Source organism: Aotus nancymaae, unplaced genomic scaffold (assembly GCF_030222135.1).
Source record: "Aotus nancymaae isolate 86718 unplaced genomic scaffold, 86718_ANA_hifiasm-v0.15.2.pri h1tg000008l, whole genome shotgun sequence".
In the NCBI taxonomy this organism is placed as follows: domain Eukaryota; kingdom Metazoa; phylum Chordata; class Mammalia; order Primates; family Aotidae; genus Aotus; species Aotus nancymaae.
In genome coordinates, this window is record NW_026988419.1 from 29,850,305 (window position 1) to 29,872,333 (window position 22,029).

The following is a 22,029-nucleotide window of genomic DNA, read 5'->3' on the forward strand; positions in this document are numbered from 1 at the left end:
ATTCCATTTTTTCCTTTCTTTGATCAACTTTAGGTGAAGGTCAAAATAAGGACATAACTTAAAAGTCTAAAAGTCTGCCTAAGTCAAGCCTGCATCAAAATAAGCAGCAGCTGAGCTTAGCGATAAGGGAAAAACGCGGATACTTTACTACTACACAATTCCGATAGGGTCAGGGACAGAAATTAAGGAGGCAGGATAAACAGATTCCGAAGTTTAAAAAGTAATTAAAGGTCATAGAAATATCCCATTTCTAAATGCTTCCCAATACACTGCATGAAACTGCAGAGAATTTTTGGTCAAAATGGGATTTCCTAAAGAAGGGCCTCACAGATCTCAACGACAGTGGTCCTATAAGTGTCCGAGTCAACCCCGGATGCGTTTCTGGAGTCCTGGCGTAAAGGTGGATGCGTACATCTCCCTGACAGACCAGGTCGAGGTTGCAGTGTCTCCCAGGGCGCTAGGACAGAGGCCGCTGGGCCCGCTTCTTAGGAAAGGCGAGCAGGGGGTGGGGCCGCACCGGGATTTTCCTTCCCACTCATTCATTCTCTGATTCACTCGTTCCTGGAGGCAGTTCACAGGGACGTGCGGAGGAAAGGCGAGGCACGAGCGGAGCCGGGGCTGGGTGCGGCCCGGCGCCTGAGGGGAGGGCGGGCGAGGGGGCGGGGGGCGCGGGCTGGAGGAGGGCGGAGGGCGGCGGGTGCGGCGGATTGCGCCGGAAGTGAGTGGTTGGCGGCGGGCGGGGGCAGCTCGCGCAGTCCGCGGCGAGTCGGCCCCACAGTGAGCTGGCCCTCAACGCCGCGCTCTGCGTCTCCGCTGGACGCGGCCACACTCTGCTCCGCCGCCGCGGGGCGCTGCGGCCGCCCCGCCCCCGCTCTCGCAGCCGCCGCCGCCTCCCGCCAGCCAGTCAGTCAGTCACGGAGCGCGCGGTGCGGGAGCTGCCGGCCCTAGCTGCGTCTCTGGCGAGGGAGCGCCGCGCCTGGGGAGGAGGCAGAGGCAGCTGCTGGAGGAGCGCGAGCGGCGGCTTCCCTACCCCGGGCCGTGACGGTAGCTGGGGCCGCGGGAGGGCCGAGCGGCTGCCGCGGTGAGTGCTCAGCCTCGCCCTCGGGGCCAGGGTAGGGAGCCGGCCGGGCGCGGAGCCTTGAGGCGCTCCTGCCGCTCGCGCCTCCATTTTCCCAGCGCCCGGCCCCGGCAGCCGGGCGCGGTGCGGGCGGCCGCAGCCTGGGGCGGGGTCGCTGCCAGGTTGGGGCTCGGACCTGGGCCGGCTGGACCGCGCCCGGCCAGTGGGTGTGGGCTGGCGGGGCCTGGACTGCACCCTGCGCCCCTGGGGACCGCGACTGAGGGAGACAATGAGATAAGGGGCTGCCTGGGGAGGGTGCGGTTAGGTTTCTCCGACCCGGTATTGGCGGCTGGTGGTCCGGGACCGGAGGGAGGAAAGGACTCTCCCCTGACCAGCTGCAGAAACCAGCTACTGGCTGTCGGATTGCTTGGGTTTCGATGCCCATATCTTTCGTAGATGAGTTCAGTGCAGAGATTTTGAAAGGCGGGGCGCCTGCTGTGTCTTCTTTCTAATTAAGCAGGCTAAGCAATTGCTCCATTGCTTTTTAACCCTATCTCCTCTCGCGGTGTGCATTATACATTCCCGCCGGAAATCCAAACTGCAATTCATGGCGGGGGGGCGGAGGGAGGGAGGGGGCAGTGTGATAGTATTAGGATGCCTTCGTGTTAAGACAGGTTGAAAGATGTGGTTTTCTTAAGGCAGTGACTTAGGGTGTCCCCACTGTGTGAGATGGAAACCTCATAAACCTTATAAGCTCGAAGACATGGTTTAATACGAAATAAGAGTCTTGGGGGAGTTACATGTGTCTTGCGTGTGTGCATTTCTTAAATTCTTTGGGAAGATCCGTTGGGGAAATCCGGGAGAACGGAAAAGTTCTTCACTCAGTCTTGTAATAAGGGTTGATGCTGTCTGCAGCATTTCTCAAGGAGATGGGGAGAGCTGCTTATATGTAGGTAAAGTCCACAGTTAAGGAATAGTAAAGGTAACGGGTTAGGGATGAGGCGTGATCGGATTATTAAAGGGTCCTATTGGGGATATTAAATTCAGCATTTATGGAATACCTGCTCTCTGTCTGTTAGGTCGGGGGACACCAGGTGAACAAGCTTGGGGTGGTGGAAAGAGCTTTTTGGAGCGGGGCAAACCGTACGCCCTGGAATTGGCTAGCAGTGTGATTTTGGGTAAGCTGTTGGACCCTGCAATAGATTCCCTATCAGTAAAATGGAAATAACACCACCTGTTTACCTCCCCAGATGTTTTTCATGCAGATTAAATGAGATAATGTATGCAAAATGCATAGCACCTTGCCTGGCACAGAAGTATTTAACAGCACCTTAAATTCCTTTCCTCCTCTGGGTGGTTTTTTTGGGGATGCGGTGCAGGGGGTTAGTGAATGTAGGTAATTGTAATACAGTGCATCATATAATAAAATGTTGAGGTGTAGAATAGGAGAGCGAAGAAGAGACATTAATTCTATATTGAGGAGGGAATGCACGGTAACGTCGGCATTTAAGTGAAACCTTTAAGGATGAGTAGGATTTCAGCAGATTCAGATGGGGAGGGGGAGGATATTTCACGTAGTGGTGGTGCTATCCTTTGAGAGCCGAATTAAGGAGGAGGACCTTGGGGGAGGGGCAAAATGGAGACGTTCAATAGCTTTTAACTCTTGTTGAGTCTGACCTTCAAAGATTGTCTCGGTTATTTTGCTTTTTGTGTGGTGAATTTTCCAGAAACCACATAGAGCTCTACTCAAGTAAGTACAAAAAGCTTAATTCATGATTTTTTGAATTAGACATTTTGTATTAGATTGCTTTCTCTTCTGTTTGAATTTAATAAAGAATTATTTATAGATGTTGCCTTGTGATAAACATTAGCTTTATTTGTTAGAAGCAGCAGCTAATTTTCAGACCCAGAGGTCTCACTAAGATTATAGAGTATGTGGCTGGATGAAAGGAGTGGAGTAGTGGGCATATTGGGTGTGTTTTCATAAATATTGAACACTTTATTTTCGGAAGAGGTGTTTTTAACCATTGTCTTTGATTATAAGGTCTTTTGGTTTTACTATTCACAATATTCACAGATTCTTGGTTACACATTATAGAATTTCATGGCTTTGGTTGCCTTGGTTTGGAAGTGATTGAATGTCAACATTAGTGTTATTAACCCCAAACACTTAGTTTTAGGAAAATTAATATTAGTGAAACAAGATGTGACCTGAGGCAGAAAACTTATCTTGGACTCTTAATTCCTTTACCTATAAAATGAGAAGTTTGGATTAGATCACTGGTTCTTAAAACTGTTTCACTAAACTGGAGAATTTCAGAGATCCTGCAGATGTTTGACTTAAATCTCAATAAAAATATATTTTAAACTTGTAATAGTAAAAAGTGACTATTGTATGACATGCACTGTTTTAAACACTTCATATGTGCTAATTTATTTAATTTTCACCATAACCCTGTGAAATAGTCTGTTATTTGAGAAAACAGGCACAGACAATAAGTTAGTTGCCCCAAAACTGCAGAGCTATAGTGGCAGAGCTGGATTTGAAACCGGGCGGCCTAATTCTTAAGCTTGTGTCCTTAACCATGTTTTTACACTGCCACCAAAGCAACACACACATACCCTCTTAAAAAAAAGTGGTAAAGTATACATAACATAAAATTTACCATTTTAACTATTTTTAAGTGTACAGTTCAGTGGCATTAAGTACATTGTTGTGCCATCATCACCACCATCTCAAGAACTTTTTTTATCATTCCAAACCGAAATTCTTCCCAGTAAACAGTAACTCAGGAAGCTGCAAGTGAGCTGTGATCATGCACACTGGATGACAGAGTGAGACCCTGTTCAAAAACAAAACGGTAACTATCCACCTCCCACTCTAGCACCCCAACAGCTTTTCTACTTTTGAATCATACGATATTCTTTTGTTATGTTACTTAGCATACTGTCTTCAAGATCATCCATGCAGCATGTATCGGAATTTCATTCCTTTTTGAGACTGATTAATATTCATTTGTATGTATATATCACATTTATGAACATTCGGGTTGTTTCCACCTTTCGGGTACTGTGAATAATGTTATCTTGAGTATTGGTATACAACTGTTTGAGTCCCTGCTTTTGGTTGTTTTTTCAGTATTTCTATATACCCAGAAATGGGTTTGCTAGATTGTATGCTAATTCTGTATTTAATTTTTGAGGAACTGCCATATTGCATTCCACCGCAGCTGTACCATTTTACATTCCAGCTAGCAATGCCCAAAGGTTCCAGTTTCTCCACATCTTGCCAACACTTCTAGTGTTTTTTTCTTTTTATGTTTTTGATAATAGCTATTCTAATGGGTGAGGTGGTATTTCATTGTGGTTTTGATTTGAATTTTCCTAATAATTAGTGATGATGAGCATCTTTTCATATGCTTATTGTCCATTTGTATATCTGAGGAGAAATGTCCATCCAAGTCCTTTACTTATTTTTAAAGTAGGTTGTTTTTTGGTGAGTTGTAGGAGTTCTTTACATACTCTGGATATTAACCCCTTATCAAATACATGATTTGCAAACATTTTCTCCCATTTTATGGGTTGTCTTTTCACTGTCTTGATAGTATACTTTACTGCACAAAAGTTTTAAATTTTCATTAAGTCCAATTTATTTTTTCTTCTGTCTGTGCTTTTAGTGTCATGTCCAGGGAATTGTTACCAAATCCAATGTCATGAAGATTTTTCTTGTTTTCTTTTAGGAGTTTTATAGTTTCAGCTCTTATGTTTAGGTCTTTGATCCATTTGGGGCTAATTTTTGTAAATTAGGTTAGGGTCCAACTTCATTCTTTTGCATATGGATATCCAGTTTTCCCAGCACCATTTGTTGAAAGGACTGTCCTTTCCCCATTGAATGGTTCTGGCACTCATACTCATTCATATATACGTATGTGTATATGTATATGTATGCATGTGTGTATATAAATTTTTTAATGCTTTGAAGACCGTAGTGCTACATGGTTTTACGTGGTTATTTTGGGGGTGCGATGGGGCAGACATTCCTAAGAATAAAGCTTTTCCTTTTATTGTTTAAAACATTTGGATCAGTATATTTGAAGAGTATCCTGAAGACTGCAAATGGAACCGTTAAGAGCTGCAAGTGCTTACCTGACTGAAATCAAAGCAAAGCACACAAAAATAAATGGATTGTTTAACATCCCTAAACCTCAGTTTATCTCTGAGTTTACAATAAATTAATGTAATGTATTTGAACATAAAGTAGCAATGCTTTTGCCAAGTTTTATATATTTGGGAGGCTGTAAAATTTTATCTGAAAGAGTTTTGTTGTGAAATAGTTTTTAAAACCCCAGATTATATGATCTCTGAAGCTTTTTTTTTTCTTTTTTTTTGAGACGGAGTTTCGCTCTTGTTACCAGGCTGGAGTGCAATGGCGCGGTCTCGGCTCACCGCAACCTCCGCCTCCTGGGTTCAAGCAATTCTCCTGCCTTAGCCTCCTGAGTAGCTGGGAGACATGAACTACAGGCATGCGCCACCATGCCCAACTAATTTTTGTATTTTTAGTAGAGACAGGGTTTCACCATGTTGACCAGGATGGTCTCGATCTCTCGACCTCGTGATCCACCCGCCTCAGCCTCCCAAAGTGCTGGGATTATAGGCATGAGCCACCGCGCCCGGCCCCTCTGAAGCTTTCTCATATGCTCTTACTGCTGTTATTTTAAGATATTTTTCATGGTTTAAGGCAGATGTTTTAAAATATATCACTTATGACTTAGAAATTGGTTTTTTTTTAAAAGTATATATGTATTTGCTCTTAATAAAATGCATCTGGGCTGGGCGTAGTGGCTCATGCCTGTAATCCCAGCACTTTGGAAGGCCGAGGCAGGCGGATCATGAGGTCAGGAGATCGAGAGACCATCCTGGCTAATATGGTGAAACCCTGTCTCTACTAAAAATACAAAAATTAGCTGGGCATGGTGGTGCATGCCTATAGTTCCAACTACTCAGGAGGCTGAGGCAGGAGAATTGCTTGAACCTGGGAGACGGAGATTGCAGTGAGATGAGACCGCCCCATGGTGACAGAGCGAGACTCCATCTCAAAAAACAAAAAAATGCATACTGGTTTTCTGCTCTAAGCAGACCTAAGCATAACAGAAAAATCTGAGATAGGTATTCTGTTCTCCACAATAGAGAGGAATGCCAGTTTAGGTATAGACTACAGGGAATCAGTAGAAGATGACACTGAAGAAGCAGGGACCACAAAGAAGCAGAAGGATATATGGGTTGAAAATGGGTGAACAGAATCAATGTGTGTCCTCTTAAAATACTCATATCTCCACATGGTAAGAACAGAGAAGCCATTTCTAGCTTTTTTTTTTTTTTCCAAGACAGAGCCTTGCTTTGTCACCAGGCTGTAGTGCAGTGGAGCAATCTTGGCTCACTGCAGCCTCTGCCTCCCAGGTCCAAGTGATTCCCCTGCCTCAGCCCCCCAGGTGGCTGGGACTACAGGCACATGCCACCACACCCAACTGATTTTTTGTATTTTAGTAAAGAAGGGGTTTCACCATGTTGGCCAGGATGTTCTCGATCTTCTGAGCTTGTGATGCACCTGCCTCGGCCTCCCAAAGTGCTGGGATTACAGGCAAGAGCCAGCTCGCCCAGCTGCCATTTCTAACTTTTTAAATGCCTTCCAAACACAGTTCTGGTGAATTTTGAATCCATTTATTTAAAATTTATAAGTATAAATCCTCCACCTATTTGCAAGAATAGCTGATTGACAAATAGGGAGAACAAACTTTTTACTAGCCAAATCTGTATAATTGATGGGTAGAAACTTAACAGTGTCTCCAAATAGAAAGTACAGCCAAAGACGTACTTTTCTTTTTGGGTGTATGTTTCTACATGAGCTGCCTTTTCAGCTAAGCCAAGCCTTAAAAACCAGTAACATAATAAACAGATTCAAGAGCCAGATTTTGAAATTTCTGTGTTAACAAGTACTGTAACCAAGATTTTTCAAATATAAAATGCATCATTCATTGCTACTGCCTTAAACTATGTTTATTCTAAAAACTTAGCATAAAAAATGTTTTAAACCATTAATGTTTATTAAGTACCCTATTCACAGATAAGTGGGATCACTGAATTCCTTTACCAGTTTCCAATGTTGTTACAATATGAAATAAACCAAATGAGCCAAGACATAATTATTTTTTATAAATAAACATTATTGGAAAATTACAGAGAACAAATTATGTTTGGGAAACATACAAAGTTTGGGATATATAAAGAATATATTGTATTTTCAAGTCACATTATTGGTTGTTTTGCTGTATTTTTTTTTTTTTTTTTTTTTTTTTTTTTGAGACAGGGTCTCACTCTGTCACTGCAGCCTTGACCTCCCAGGCTCAGGTGATCCTCCCGAGTAACTGGAACTATAGGCATGTGCCACCATGCCTGGCTAATTTTTGTATATTTTGTAGAGAAAGGTTTTTGCCATTTTGCCTAGGCTGGTCTCAAACTAGGCTCAAGTGTTCCACCTGCCTCAGCCTCCCAAAGTACTATGATTATAATAGGCATGAGCCACCTCGCATGGCCTGCTCTATGGATTTAGCTAATACTTTTCTTAACATATCCTACTTGGTAAGGTCCTCCTAAAAGTAATTTCTAAAAAAAAAAAAAAACAACTCTTTTTTTTTTTGAGATGGAGTCTTGCTCTGTTACCTAGGCTGGAGTGCAATGGCTCAGTCTCGGCTCACTGCAATCCCTGCCTCCTGGGTTCAAGTGATCCTCTGCCTCTGCCTCCTGAGTAGCTGTGATTACAGCTACCCACCACCACACCCAGCTAATTTTTTTTTTTTTTTTTTGGGTAAAGATGGAGCTTCAGCATCTTGGCCAGCTGGTCTTGAACTCCTGACCTTGTGATCCACCTGCCTCGGCCTCCCAAAGTGCTGGGATTACAGGTGTGCGCCACCGCACCCCGACTTTTTTTTTTTTTTTTTGAGATAGCGTTTCACTCTGGTTGCCCAGAGTGGAGGAGTGCAATGGCAGATCTCAGCTCACCTCAACCTCCACCTCCCGGGTTCAAGCGATTCTCCTGCCTCAGCCTCCCGAGTAGCTGGGATTACAGGCATGCACCACCACACCCAGCTAATTTTTTATATTTTTACTGGAAACGGGGTTTCTCCATGTTGGTCAGACTGGTCTCAAACTCTCGATCTCAAGTGATCCGCCCACCTCGGCCTCCTAAAGTGCTGGAATTACAGGTGTGAGCCACCGCACCCGGCCCATAAAATGTTTTTATTGAGTAAATAATTTTTCCTCTATTAAGACTGTGTCCTCTCTGGAATACCAGTCTACTGTAGAAGGTTATAAAAGGTTAGATCCTTTATTACTGAAAAAGAGTCAATATATGAAAGATAGTAGGCTTCGGCTCACTGTAACCTCTGCTTCCCCTGCTCCCCCTAGGTTCAAGTGATTCTCCTGCCTCAGTCTCCTGAGTAGCTGGGATTACAGGCGTCCACCACCATGCCCAACTAATTTTTTGTATTTTTAGTAGAGATGGGGTTTCACCATTTTGGCCAGGCTGGTCTCAAACTCCAGACCTCAGGTGATCCACCTGCCTTGGCCTCCCAAAGTGCTGGGATTACAGGCGTGAGCCACTGCACCTGGCCAATAAAATATTTTTGAAGAAAGTCAGTAAATTGAGAATTTAATAAAATTTATTCTTCAACACAGTTGAAATTATAAGCTTATTTCAGAAGCCTAAATTTGAATTTTGCATTATGCTTTTAAGAATTATCCAAGGTGAATTTAAAAGTACCCTTAATTAAAAATAAAAAATTAAATGTTTAACTTAGTAACTGAGTAGTGTTTTATAGACGTAAAATTTTTTCATGTCCGTAGTATGTTTTTCTGAACACCTCTAGCAAGGTATAAAACATTTTCCATTACCCTTCCCTTTATCTTTTTCTTCTTTTTGTGTCCTTTGCCTATCCCCAAAGCAGCTGCAGTCTTAGTTGCTTCATCATAGATAAGTTTTGCCTGTTCTATAACTTTGTATTAATTAAATCATAACTACGTATGCTTTCATCTCCAGCTTCTTGCACTCAGCATGTGTTCTTTTGTTTTTTGTTTTGTTGTTGTTTTTCGAGAAGGAGTTTCTCTCTGTTGCCAGTCTGGAGTGCAGTAGCACAATCTCGGCTGACTGCAAGCTCCACCTCCCAGTTCAAGTGATTCTCCTGCCTCAGCCTCCTGAGTAGCTGGGACTACAGGCATGCGCCACCATGTGCAGCTAATTTTTGTATTTTTGGTAGAGATGAAGTTTCACCATGTTGGCCAGGATGGTCTCAATCTCTTTACCTCTTGATCCGCCTGCCTCAGCCTTGACTTTTTTTTGAGATAGGGTCTCGCTCTGTCAGGTTGGAGTACAGTGGCTCAATCTTGGCTCACTGCAACCTCCACCTCCCAGGTTTAAGTGATTCTCCCACCTCAGCTTCCAAGTATCTGGGATTACAGGTGTGCGTCACCACACCTGGCTTATTATTTTATTATTTTAGTAGATACGGGGTTTTACCATGTTTGCCAGGCTGTCAGCGTGTTTCTGGATTCATTCGTGTTTTTGCTTATATCAGTAGTTCTTCTTAGTGATGGGTAATATTCAATTGTATGAATATGTTAATATGGCCGGGCCTGGTGGCTCACGCCTGTAATGCCAGCACTTTTGGAGGCCGAGGCAGGTGGATTGCTTGAGGTCAGGAGTTTGAGACCAGTCTGACCAACATGGTAAAACCTGTCTCTACTAAAAATACAAAAATTAGTTGGGCATGGTGGTGGGTGCCTGTAATCCCAGCTACTGTGGAGGCTGAGCAGGAGAATTGCTTGAACCCAGGAGGTGGAGGTTGCAGTGAGCCGAGATCATGCCATTGCACTCCAGCCTGGGTGACAGAGAAAGACTCCATCTCAAAAAGAGAAAAAGAAAAAGAAAAAAAGAATATGTTGATATACCAGATTTCTTATCCACTTTCCAATTGGTGGGCAACTGGGCTGCTTCCAGTTTGGGACTATTCTGAAGAAAATGGCTATGAATATTTTTGCACAAGTCTTTTTATGGACACATGTTTTATTTATCTTGGATAAAGGCGTGGGATTGCTAGGCCATTTAGATAGATGTTCCTCCTTTCAAAAACTTTGTATTGAAGAACAATATATAATCAGAAAATTGCATATATTAGAAGTGACTTCTAACTAATTCTGCTATAAAGTCTTTCAGTTTGCTTGTTTCTTTAAAACAATTTTTTACTGCTTTACCAAAGTATAATTTCTACATAGTAAACTGCACAGATTAAAGTGTACAATTTGGTAAGTTTTCATACACCCATGAAACCATCACTATAATCAAAACTGAACTTTTCCATCATCTCCTAAAGTTTCCTCACACCTCTTTGTAATTTGTCCCCCTCTCTGTCTCATGGCAATCTGTCACTGTGGATTAGTTTGCATTTTCTAGAATTTTATATAAATGTAGCCATACATACAGTGTCTTGTTCTCTGCCTTTTCCAACCTCCCAAGTCTGGCTTGTTTTCATGCAGAATAATAATTTTTAGATTCTTCCATCTTGTTGCTTGGATTAGTTCCTTTTTATTGCTGAGTAGTATTCCATTATGTACATAGGCTACATTTTGTTTTTCCATGTACCTTTGATAGAAATTTAGGCTGTAGACAGGGTTTCGTTTCTTGTGAATAAATACCTATGAGGACATGCTGTGGGTTATGGGGTAGGTATATTTGTAGACAGGTTTTCATTTTCTTGTGGATAAATACCTATAAGGATGTGCTGTGGGTTATACGGTAGGTATATTTTTAATTTTAAAAATGGGCAAATTTTTCCAAAGTTGCATCATTTTATATGTCCAACAGCATCATATGACACTTATAATTGCTGTATAGCCTAAGACCTGGTATTGTCAGTCTTTCTCATTCTAGACATTGTAATGGGTATGTAATGATATCATTATAGTTTTAATTCGTCTGTCTCTGATTACTAATGATGTTGAGCATCTTAATGTTGTTAGCCATTTGGGAAGTGACAGCAAGTCTTTGCCCATTTTAAAAATAAGACTATATATCTTTTCTTAGTTATTTAATCTAGATACAAGTTCTTTACTGGATATATTTGCAAATATTTTCTCTTAGTCTGTAGCGTGTCTTTTTTTTTTCTTTTTTTTTTTTTTTTTTTTAATCAGATGGAGTTTTGCTCTGTTGCGCAGGCCTGCCTCTCAGGTTCAAGCAATTCTCCTGCCTCAGCCGCCTCCCGAGTAGCTGGGACTACAGGCACATGCCACCATGCCCAGCTAATTTTTTGTATTTTTAGTAGAGATGGGATTTCACTGTGTTTGCCAGGATGGTTTGGATCTCTTGAACTCGTGATCCGCCCACTTTGGCCTCCCAAAGTGCTGGGATTAGAAGCATGAGCCATCACACCTGGCCATCTATTTTTTTACTGGTGTCTTTGGAAGAGCAGTTTTTATATTGGTCTTCATCAAAATTATCAATTTTTCCTTTTATGGTCAGTGTTGTCTGTGCCCTAATAAATATTTGCCTACACCAAAGTTCAGGCAGTATAAACCCATGTTTTCGCCTTGGAGTTTATAATTTTAGCTTTCACATTTCAGTCTATTACCTGTTTTGAATTAATTTTTATGCGTGATATTGAGACCTCTCCCCCATTTATATCTAGTTGTGCCAGTGTCATTTGTTAAAAAAAAAAAAAACACTTTCCTCATTGTCTGCTTCAGTTCTGACATCCTTACTCAGAATTGTTTGACTGTGTGTATGGGTCTGTTCCTGGACTTTCCGTTCTGTTACATTGATGTGATTCTCTGACCTATTGCCAGTACTACATTGTCTTGATTATTTAACTGTATAGTGAGTCTTGAAATCAGGTAAAGTAAGTTTCTCCCCTACTCTTTTTAAGGTTCTTTTTTTTTTTTTTGAGACAGAGTCTCACTCTGTCACCCAGGCTGGAGTGCAGTGGCACAATCTCTGCTCGCTGTAACCTCCGCCTCTCAGGTTCAGGCGATTCTCCTGCCTCAGCCTCCTGAGTAGCTGGGATTACAAGTGTGCGCCATCATGCCCAGCTATTTTTTGTATTTTTGGTAGAGATGGGGTTGCATCATGTTGGTCAGGCTGGTCTTGAACTCCTGACCTCATGATCCGCCTGCCTCAGTCTCCCAAAGTGTTGGGATTACAGGCATGAGCCACTGCACCTGGCCAGAAGCAGAGTCTTGCTCTATTGCCCAGGCTAGAGTGCGGTGGCACTATCTGGGATCACTGCGACCTTTGCCTTACTGGTTCAAGCGATTCTCCTGCCTCAGCCTCTAGAGTAGTTGGGATTACAGCCTCCTGCCACTGCACTTGGCTAGTTTTTGTATTTTTAGTAGAGATGGGGTTTCCGAATGTTGGCCAGGCTTGTCTCAAATTCCTGACCTCAGGTGATTTGCCCATCTCGGCTTCCTGGAGTGCTGGAATTACGGGTGTGAGTCACCATGCCCAACCCCTTTCAAGGTTCTTTTGACTATTCTAGGTCATTTGCTTTTCCATATAAATTTTAGAATAATCTTGTCAGTTTTTTTAAAAATGCCCACTGGGACATTGGTTGTAATTACATTGAATACCTAGTTCATTTTGGGGGAGAACAGGCATTAATAATATTGCATCTTCTAATTTATTAAGATGGGCTATCTGTCCATTTATTTAGGTCTTAGCAATATTTCCATTTTTCAGTTGCCTTACAATATGTTACATAAACACTGCATGCTGTCATATTTCATTTCCTATAGCCAAATTATTATTTACACATGCCTGTATTTTTATGATATAAATCGAGATCTGGTATGGAGATTTTTCCATGTGATAACATTATTTAATGCATAAAGGGACGATCTATGACAATACTGGAAATACAGGAGACTAAAACATATCTTTTGTTATGTAAAAGTAGAGGTTTAAAGCTGTATATAGTTTATTGGCACAATTCCTTTGGCTTGTATGGTTTTGTATATTAATATTTAAAGAGGCCTATCTTTAAAGATCCATGTCCAGCCCTATTTTACTTAATATTATTCTGTCCTTTTGAATTTTATATAAACAATGTACTCTCTGTTTTTCAAAAATCTGCATTTTTGGCTGGGTGCAGTGGCTCACGCCTGTAATCCCAGCACTTTGGGAGGCCAAGGTGGCAGATCACCTGAGGTCAGGAGTTTGAGACCAGCCTGGCCAACATGGTGAAACCCCATCTATACTAAAAATACAAAAATTAGCCAGGTATGGTGGCGCATGCCTGTAATTCCAGCTACTTGGGAGGCTGAGGCGGGAGAATTGCTTGAACCCAGGAGGCAGAGGTTGCAGTGAGCTGAGGTTGTGCCACTGTACTCCAGCCTGGGCGATAGAGTGAGAGTCTATCTCAAAAACAAAACAAAACAAAAAAAACCCTGCATATTTTACTAATCATATGATTGACTTGATTTATACTGGTTCATAGATCCAGTTCATTTTTTTGTCAGAATAAGCCAATTTTTCCATTCCGCTTTTGTGGGATAGTTAGTTTTGATACCCCAGTGAACATTATTTTACATTTCTCCTGGTGCTCCAAGTCAGACACTTAGAAGTGGTTTTGCTGTTTCATAAGATATGTAATTTCCAAATGGCTCTCCAAAGTGATGAGGAATATATATCCTACTGGAATGTTCCTGTTCTACATCCTTACCAACCCCTGCTTTTATTGTACTATTTTTGCCAAGGTGATGAGTATGAAATGGTTTTTTTTTCTTTTAAGCTAACATTCTTTAGTATGTTTCTAGGAGTATAATTATTAGAATAAGGAATTCCATCGTTTGTTTTTTTGTTTTTCTTTTAGAGACAGAGTTTCACTCTTTTTGTCCAGGCTGGAGTGTGATGGTGCGATCTCGGCTCACTGCAACCTCAGCTTCCCGGGTCCCAGTTCAAGCAATTCTCCTACCTCAGCCTTCCAAGTAGCTGAGATTACAGGCATAAGCCACCATGCCCAGCTAATTTTTGTATTTTTTAGTAGAGACAGAGTTTCACCATGTTGGTCAGTCTGGTCTTGAACTCCTGACCTTGTGATCCGCTCACCTTGGCCTCCCAAAGTGCTGGGATTACAGGTGTGAGCCTCTGTGCCCAGCCTGATCATGCGATTTAAAAAAGATTTTTTTAGCCTGTTGATATATTGGATTGTATTAATTGATTTTCAGATGTTAAGCTTCCCTTGCATTCTTGAGATAAACCTCACTTGGTCATGATGTATAATTCTTTTTATACATTGTTGGCTTCAATTTGTTAATATTTTGTTGAGGATTTTTGCATCTATGTTCATGAGAGATAATGGTTTATAGTTTTCTTTTCCTATAATATCTTTCTTTGGTTTTGGTATTAGGATTATGCTGGCTCATGAGTTATGATATATTCCGTCTGCTTCTATCTTCCAGGAGAGATTGTATAGAATTAGTATAATTTCTTCCCTAAATATTTGGTAGAATTCACAATGAACCCATCTAGGCCTTGTGCTTTCTGTTTTGGAATTATTATTGATGGAGTTTTTAAAATAGCTACAAGCCTATTAATTGTCTATTCTTGTATGAGTTTTGACAGATTGTGTCTTAGAAGAAATTGGTTCATCTCATCTGAGTTATCAGATTTATAGGCATAGAGCTTATTTGTAGTATCCTTGTTTTCTTTTTTTAATAAGACAGGATTTTGTTCTGTTGGCCGTGCTGGCGTGCAGTGGTGGGATCATAGCTCACTGTAACCTTGAACTGGGCTTAAATGATCCTCCTGCCTTAGCTTCCCAAGTAAGTAGGACTATAGACATATGCTATCATACTCAGCTATTTAAAAAATTTTTTTTGTGGAAAAGGGATCTTGCTGTGTTGCTCTGGCTGGTCTTGAACTCCTGGCCTCAAGCAGTCTTCCCACTCAGCCTCTCAAAGCACTAGGTTGTAGGTGTGGCCACCACACCTGGCCTATAGTATTCTTTTTTGTGTGTTTTTTTTGAGTTGGAGTCTTGCTCTGTCACCCAGGCTGGAGTGCAGAGGTGCGATCTCTTTTCACTGCAACCTCCATCTCCTGGCTTCAAGCGATTCTCCTGCCTCAGCCTCCCGAGTAGCTGGAACTACAGGCATGTGTCACCACACCTGGCTAATTTTTTGTATTTTTTTTTTAGTAGAGATGGGGTGTCACTGTGTTAGCCGGAACTACAGGCATGTGTCACCACACCTGGCTAATTTTTCGTATTTTTTTTTAGTAGAGATGGGGTGTCACTGTGTTAGCCAGGATGGTCTCAATCTCCAGACCCCATCATCTACCCACCTCGGCCTCCAAAGTGCTGAGATTACAGGTGAGTCACCAAGCCCAGCTTCTTTTTTTTTTTTTTTCCTTTTTTTTCTTTTTATGAGATGGTGTCTTAGTCTGTTGATCAGGCTGGAGTGCAGTGGTGGGATCTTGGCTCACTGCAACTTCCACCTCCCGGATTCAAGCAATTCTCATGCCTCAGCCTCCCAAGTAGCTGAGATTATAGGTGCCTGTCACCACACACGGCTGATTTTTGTGTTTTTTTTTAGTAGAGATGGAGTTTCACCATGTTGGCCAGGCTGGTCTCAAACTCCTGACCTCAAGTGATCTGCCCACCTTGTCCTCCCAAACTGCTGGGACTACAAGCATGTACCACTGTGCCCTACCTTATAGTATTCTTTTATTTTCCTTTTAATGTCTGTATGATCTATAGTTATGTAACCTTGTTCATTTCTGATACTGGTAATTTGTGGTCTCTCTTTTTTTCTTAGTTAACCTACCTAGAAGCTTATCAATTTTATTGATTTATTTAATTTTTTTTTTTTAAGAACCAGCTTTGGTTTTGATTTTTCTCTCTCGATTTCCTGCCTTCAGTTTCATTGATTTCTGCTCAGATTCTTACTCTTTTCTTCTGCTTATTTAGGATTTCATTTGCTCTTCTTGTTCTAGATTTCCGGGGTGGAAACTTAGATTGTTGATTTTAGGTCCTCTTTTCTAATGCAGGCATTCAGTGTTATAACTTTCCCTCTAAGCATTGCTTTTGTTTCATCCCATAAACTTGGTAAGTTGTGTTTTCATTTTCATTTTGTTTAAAATATTCTTAAAATTTATTTTGAGATTTCTTCTTTGACCCATGTGTTATTTAAGAATGTGTTGTGTAATCTCATGTATTCTGAGACTTTTTCCAATTATATTTGTTACTGATTTCTAGTTTAGTTACATTGTGGTCTGAGAGCAGACATTATATACAGTTTCTATTCTTTTACATTTGTTAATGGTTGTTTTATGGTCCAGAATGTGATCTGTCTTGGAGTAATGTTAAGTGTGAGCTTGAGAAGAATATTCTGTTCTTGGATGAGTTAGCCTGTAGATGTCAATTATATCCAGGTGATCGGTGGTGTTGTTGAATTCAACTATAGCTTTCCTGATTTTTTGCCTGCTAAATCTGTCCATTTCTGATAGAGGGGTATTCAAGTCTCCAGTTATGATAGTAGACTCATTTCTTTCTTTGCTGTCTTTTTTTTAAATTTTTTGCCTTGCATAGTTTGATGCTCTATTGGTAGGTACATATGCATTCAGGATGTAATGTTATCTTGGAGACCTGACCCTTTATCATTATGTAATACCCTTCTTTATCCCTGATAGCTTTCCTTGCTTTAAAGTCAGCTGTGTCTGAAATTAAGATAGCTACTATTGCTTTCTTTTGATTAGTGTTAGGATGGCATATTTTTCTCCATTGGTTTACTTTTCATCTATGTATATCTATTAAAGTGTGCTTCTTGTAGACAACATAGAGTTGGGGCTTGTTTTTTGATCCACTTTGACAAAGTTTTTTTTTTTTTTTTTTTTTTTTTGGAGACAGAGTCTCACTCTGTTGTCCAGACTGGAGTGCAGTGGTGTGATCTCAGCTCACTGCAACCTCCATCTCCTGGGTTCAAGCCTCCCAAGTAGCTGGGATTACAGGCACACACCACTAAACCTGGCTAATTTTTGTGTTTTTAGTAGATATGGTGTTTCACCATGTTGGCCAGGCTAGTCTCGAACTCCTGACCGTAAGTGATCCACCTGCCTTGGCCTCCTAAAGTGCTGGGATTACAGGTGTGTGCCATCACGCCTGGCTAGCAATCTCTTAATTGATGCATTTAGACTGTTGATGTTCACAGTGATTATTAATATAATTGGATTAATATCTGCCATATGTATTACCATTTGCTATTTCTTACCCTTGTTCTTTGATTCCATTTTGTATTCTTTTCTTTTTCTGCCTTTTAATTCAGTTTTCTCTCCTTTCTTAGTGTATCAGTTATACTTCTCTTACTTTTTTTTAGTGGTCACCCTAGACTTTGCAATATACATTTAAAATTAATTAAAGTCCACTTTCAGATAATACTGTACCATTTCATGGGTGTAGTGTGGGTACTTTATAACAAAATATGAATTCCTCCCTCCTGTCTTTTGAATCATTGCTGTAATTCACTGATATGTAAGCATACATAAGCATATGTATTATCTATACATAAGCATACCTAATCACATATATCATTGCCATTATTATTTTGAACAAACTGTTATCTTTAGATCATTTAAGAACAGTAAAAGTTATACCTTCACTGATTTCTTCTTTTTTTTTTTTTTTTTTTTTTTTTGAGACGGAGTTTCGCTCTTGATACCCAGGCTGGAGCGCAATGGCGCGATCTCGGCTCACCGCAATCTCCGCTTCCTGGGTTCAGGCAATTCTCCTGCCTCAGCCTCCTGAGTAGCTGGGATTACAGGCACGCGCCACTGTGCCCAGCTAATTTTTTGTATTAGTAGAGACGGGGTTTCACCATGTTGACCAGGATGGTCTCGATCTTTTGACCTCGTGATCCACCCGCCTCGGCCTCCCAAAGTGCTGGGATTACAGGCTTGAGCCACCGCGCCCGGCCTCTTCTTTTTTTTTTTGGTGCCACGACTTGGATACGAACTGTTTCTTTTTTGATGCTCTTCCTTTCTTTATGCCAGTTTGAGTGTTTTAACTATATGATTTTCCTTCTTTCTAATGAGCTTATTTTAATATTTCTTGCAAAGCACTTCTACTGGCAACAAATTCCTTCAATTATTGTTTGTCTGAGAAAGTATTTTTCCTTCACTTTTGAAGGATGATTTTGCCAGGTACAGAATTCTAGTTGATTTTTTTCTCTCAACACTTTAAATGTTTCACTCCACTCTCTTGCTTGCATGGTTTCTGAGAAGTTGGATATAATTTATATGTTTGTTCCTCTGTAGGTAAGTTCATGGAGCTACTCAGTGTTTAAGTTGGGATTCCAACTCAAGTGGTCTAATAACCAGACAGCCCCAGTTCTTAACAGAATGAAGTTCATTTTCTTCAACTGGCAATGCATACCAAACAGTGACACAATAAAAGACACCAGGTTAGCCATTTCTGCCAGTTTAGCTATCTGTGGAATGATATAGCGTAACCAGAATGTCTTAGTGTATTGTGGATATGAGGCCATTCATGTCAACCTTTTAGCTATGATCAAAAACAGGGCACTAAACTTGAGACTGCCTGACCATTATTAGTTTTAGCCAATGTGGCAAGGTTAGAATTACTGATATTTTGAAAACTCCCTTCTCTTTTTACACAGCATACTGTCTAACCAGAACTTGCAATGGCTATGCACTGTTAATGGTTTTTTTAATTGTAGATTAGTGAAATTACAGGTTTTTAAAGTTTTGCTTAAATTTTATTGAGAGATTAATAAGATAATTATAAGTAATTATAAAATAATTTTAGTCTTTTCTATGATACTGTGAACATCAGTTTCCTCATTATATGATGGAGATGATGATACCATCTACTTTCCTACTTTTTCAAAACTGGAGTACTGTACCCTTAGTTCCCCTCAGAGTGTATGTACACATGCATACAGGGTTGGGGGTTGGGAGGGAGAGATTGGGAATGCAAAACCACATAATAAATATGGCAATATTCTGAAGCTTTAGTTTTAAATACTTTTTATATTCTAATTTGTATTATATGAAGCAGAATGTGGAATTGATGTGGATTTTTAAGATTGTTAAATGAAAAACAAATTTTAGATGTGCAACAAGCCCACCCTAGGGGGATATTTCTCATTGTCTCACTGGTAGCCACCCTCTAAGCTTCCTGGAATCCATATTTTGTTGTACACTAAGTCAAATTTAATTCTCTCTCATAACCATGACCATATTAACTATTCAAACAAATGAATACACCGAGAGTAAAACCAAAAATACAAAAACAAAACCCTACAAGTATTAAATTAGAAGTCAAAGCACTCTAAACAATTTCTTTTTTTAATTTTTTGAGATGGAGTCTCACTCTGTCACCCAGGCTGGAGTGCAGTGGCACTGTTTCGGCTTACTGCAAACTCCCCTCTCCGGTTCAGGCAGTTCTCCTGCCTCAGCCTCCCGAGTAGCTGGGATTACAGGCACCTGCTATGATACCCGGCTAATTTTTGTATTTTTTTAGTAGAGACGGAGTTTCACTATGTTGGCCAGGTTGGTCACAAATTCCTGACCTCAGATGATCCACCTTCCTCAGCCTTCCAAAGTGCTGGGATTACAGGCATGAGCTACCGTGCCCAGCCACTCCAAGCAGTTTCTAAACTCCTGAGACTTCATTTGAACTAGGGCGAATCAGAGATAGCAGTGGCTACATTTGGACTGTGGAGATGGGGCTGGGTTTAGACTGTGAAGGTAGGAAAGCTGGCTCCCTAAACTGTTCCCTTTCTTAAGTAATATGAGTAAAAGAATAGCTGGAAGCAGATACCTTACTCTGGAATTAAGATTGGCGAGAGGGCCAGGTGTGGTGGCTCACACCTGCAATCCCAGCACTTTGGGAGGCCAAGGCAGGTGATCACTTGAGGCCAGGAGTTTGAGACCAGCCTGGCCAACATGGTGAAACTTGTCTCTATTAAAAATACAAAAATTGGCCAGGCCTGGTGGCGGGTCTGTAATCCCAGCTACTCTGGAGGCCGAGGCAGGAGAATCGCTTGAACCTGGGAGGTGGTGGGTGCAGTGGGCTGAGATCATGCCACTGCACTCTAGCCTGGGCGACAGACTTGGCTGACTGCAACCTCCGCCTCCCAGGCTCAAGCTATTCTCCTTCCTTGGCTTCCTGAGTTGCTGGGATTATAGGTGTCTGCCACCATGCCAGGCTAATTTTTGTATTTTTAGTAGAGAGGGTGTTTCATCATGTTGGCCAGGCTGGTCTTGAACCCCTTACCTCAAGTGACCCATCCACCTCAGCCTCCCAAAGTGGTGGGGCTTATAGGCATGAGCCATTGTGCCCATCCCGAGACTTGGAAAACAAAACAAAACAAAAGATTGGAGAGAAAAGACTGATAAATAGGAAGAAATTGAGAGGGAAGTCAGTAATTTATTTAATAACTATTTGTAGAAATTCAGACAAGAATGGGTTGGAGGAGTGGAGGAAATCTTTAATATCAACTGGTTCATCTATTTTTCCCCCTCCCCGCCACTTTTTTTTTCAGATTAAGAAAATGAGGGCTAAATATTTAAATGATTTAACCCAAAGTTCTAGCTAGTTAGTGGCAGAGTTAAGACAAGAATTTCAGGTTTTCTGACTCCTTGTTTAGTCCTAGATAACTAGGGAGATCTGGCAAACTGTTTCTTAAACTAACCTTTCAGTTGTATAAGATAATGAAAGTGTGTTTTTACTCATTCGAACTTAGGACATAAAAATGAAAGACTTACCTATTTGAGATTTCTTATTAACCAGAATTTGTGTTAAAATGTTAAGGGATGTTTGGCATGTATTGTTTAAATACCCAACAAACTCATTCCAAAAATTTCAGTAACTTTTTAGACTATTCTTGTCACCAAGGCAATTTTTGACTGTTAAATCCTATCTGTTTCCATTTGTGTCTCATTAATGTCAGGAATAATGATCCATTTCTGGTTGGATTTCTTACTCTCACTGGAATAAAATGTTAGGGCATACAAACATGGAGGGAGAATTTCTCTTTGTTTTTTTGTTTTTGTTTTTGAGACAGAATCTTGCTCTGTTGCCCAAGCTGGGGTGCAATGGTGCAATCTCAGCTCACTGCAACCTCTGCCTCCCAGGTTCATGCAGTTCTCCTGCCTCAGCCTCCTGAATAGCTAGGACCACAGGTGTGCACCACCATAACTGGCTAAATTTTATATTTTTAGTAGAGATAGGGTTTCATCATGTTGGCCAGGCTGGTCTCAAACTTCTGACCTCAAGCCATCCGCCAGCTTGGGCCTCCCAAAGTGTAACAATTATAGATGTGAGCCACCATGCCTGGCCCATATTCTGCTTAATTATTATTATTACTTTTTTTTTTATTTTTGAGACGGACTCTTGCCCTGTTGCCCAGGCTGGAATGCAGTGGTGTGATCTTGGCTCCCTGCAACCTCCACCTCCCGAGTTCAGGTGATTTTCCTGCCTCAGCCTCCCAAGTAGCTGGACTACAGGTGCACGCCATTACACCCAGATAAATTCCTTTGTATTTTTAGTAGAGAAGATGTTTCACCATGTTGTCCGGGATTGTCTTGGTATCTTGACCTTGTGATCCACCCCGCCCTGGCCTCCCAAAGTGCTATGAATATAGGTGTGAGCCACCACACCAGCAGATTCTTAAAGTCTCTTTTAGCAACTGTGTGGATTTTGGTTTTTCATATGTAGGAATTGGGAGTAGCGTTTTTAATGGATGCTGAAAGAGAATTCATGGATTAAAATGGGAAGACAGCAAAGATATGGAAAATGGAAATGTAAAGTAGGTAGAGAATTTGGAATGAAACCTTGAAAGAGAAAAGGAGATGAAAGAAGTTGAGAAGACAGACATTATGACAAATGTATGGATAATTATACTTTGAATAGATT

At 41.2% G+C, this 22,029-nt stretch overlaps 1 protein-coding gene across 1 annotated transcript in view; it reads left to right on the top strand.

The window, feature by feature from the left end:
- Positions 1–1,015: 1,015 nt before the first annotated feature.
- RAPH1 (Ras association (RalGDS/AF-6) and pleckstrin homology domains 1) overlaps positions 1,016–22,029 on the top strand; it is a 102,345-nt gene continuing 81,331 nt past the window's right edge. The window contains 1 exon segment of the mRNA XM_064373123.1: positions 1,016–1,081. The gene's annotated coding sequence lies outside the window, so the exon portion shown is untranslated.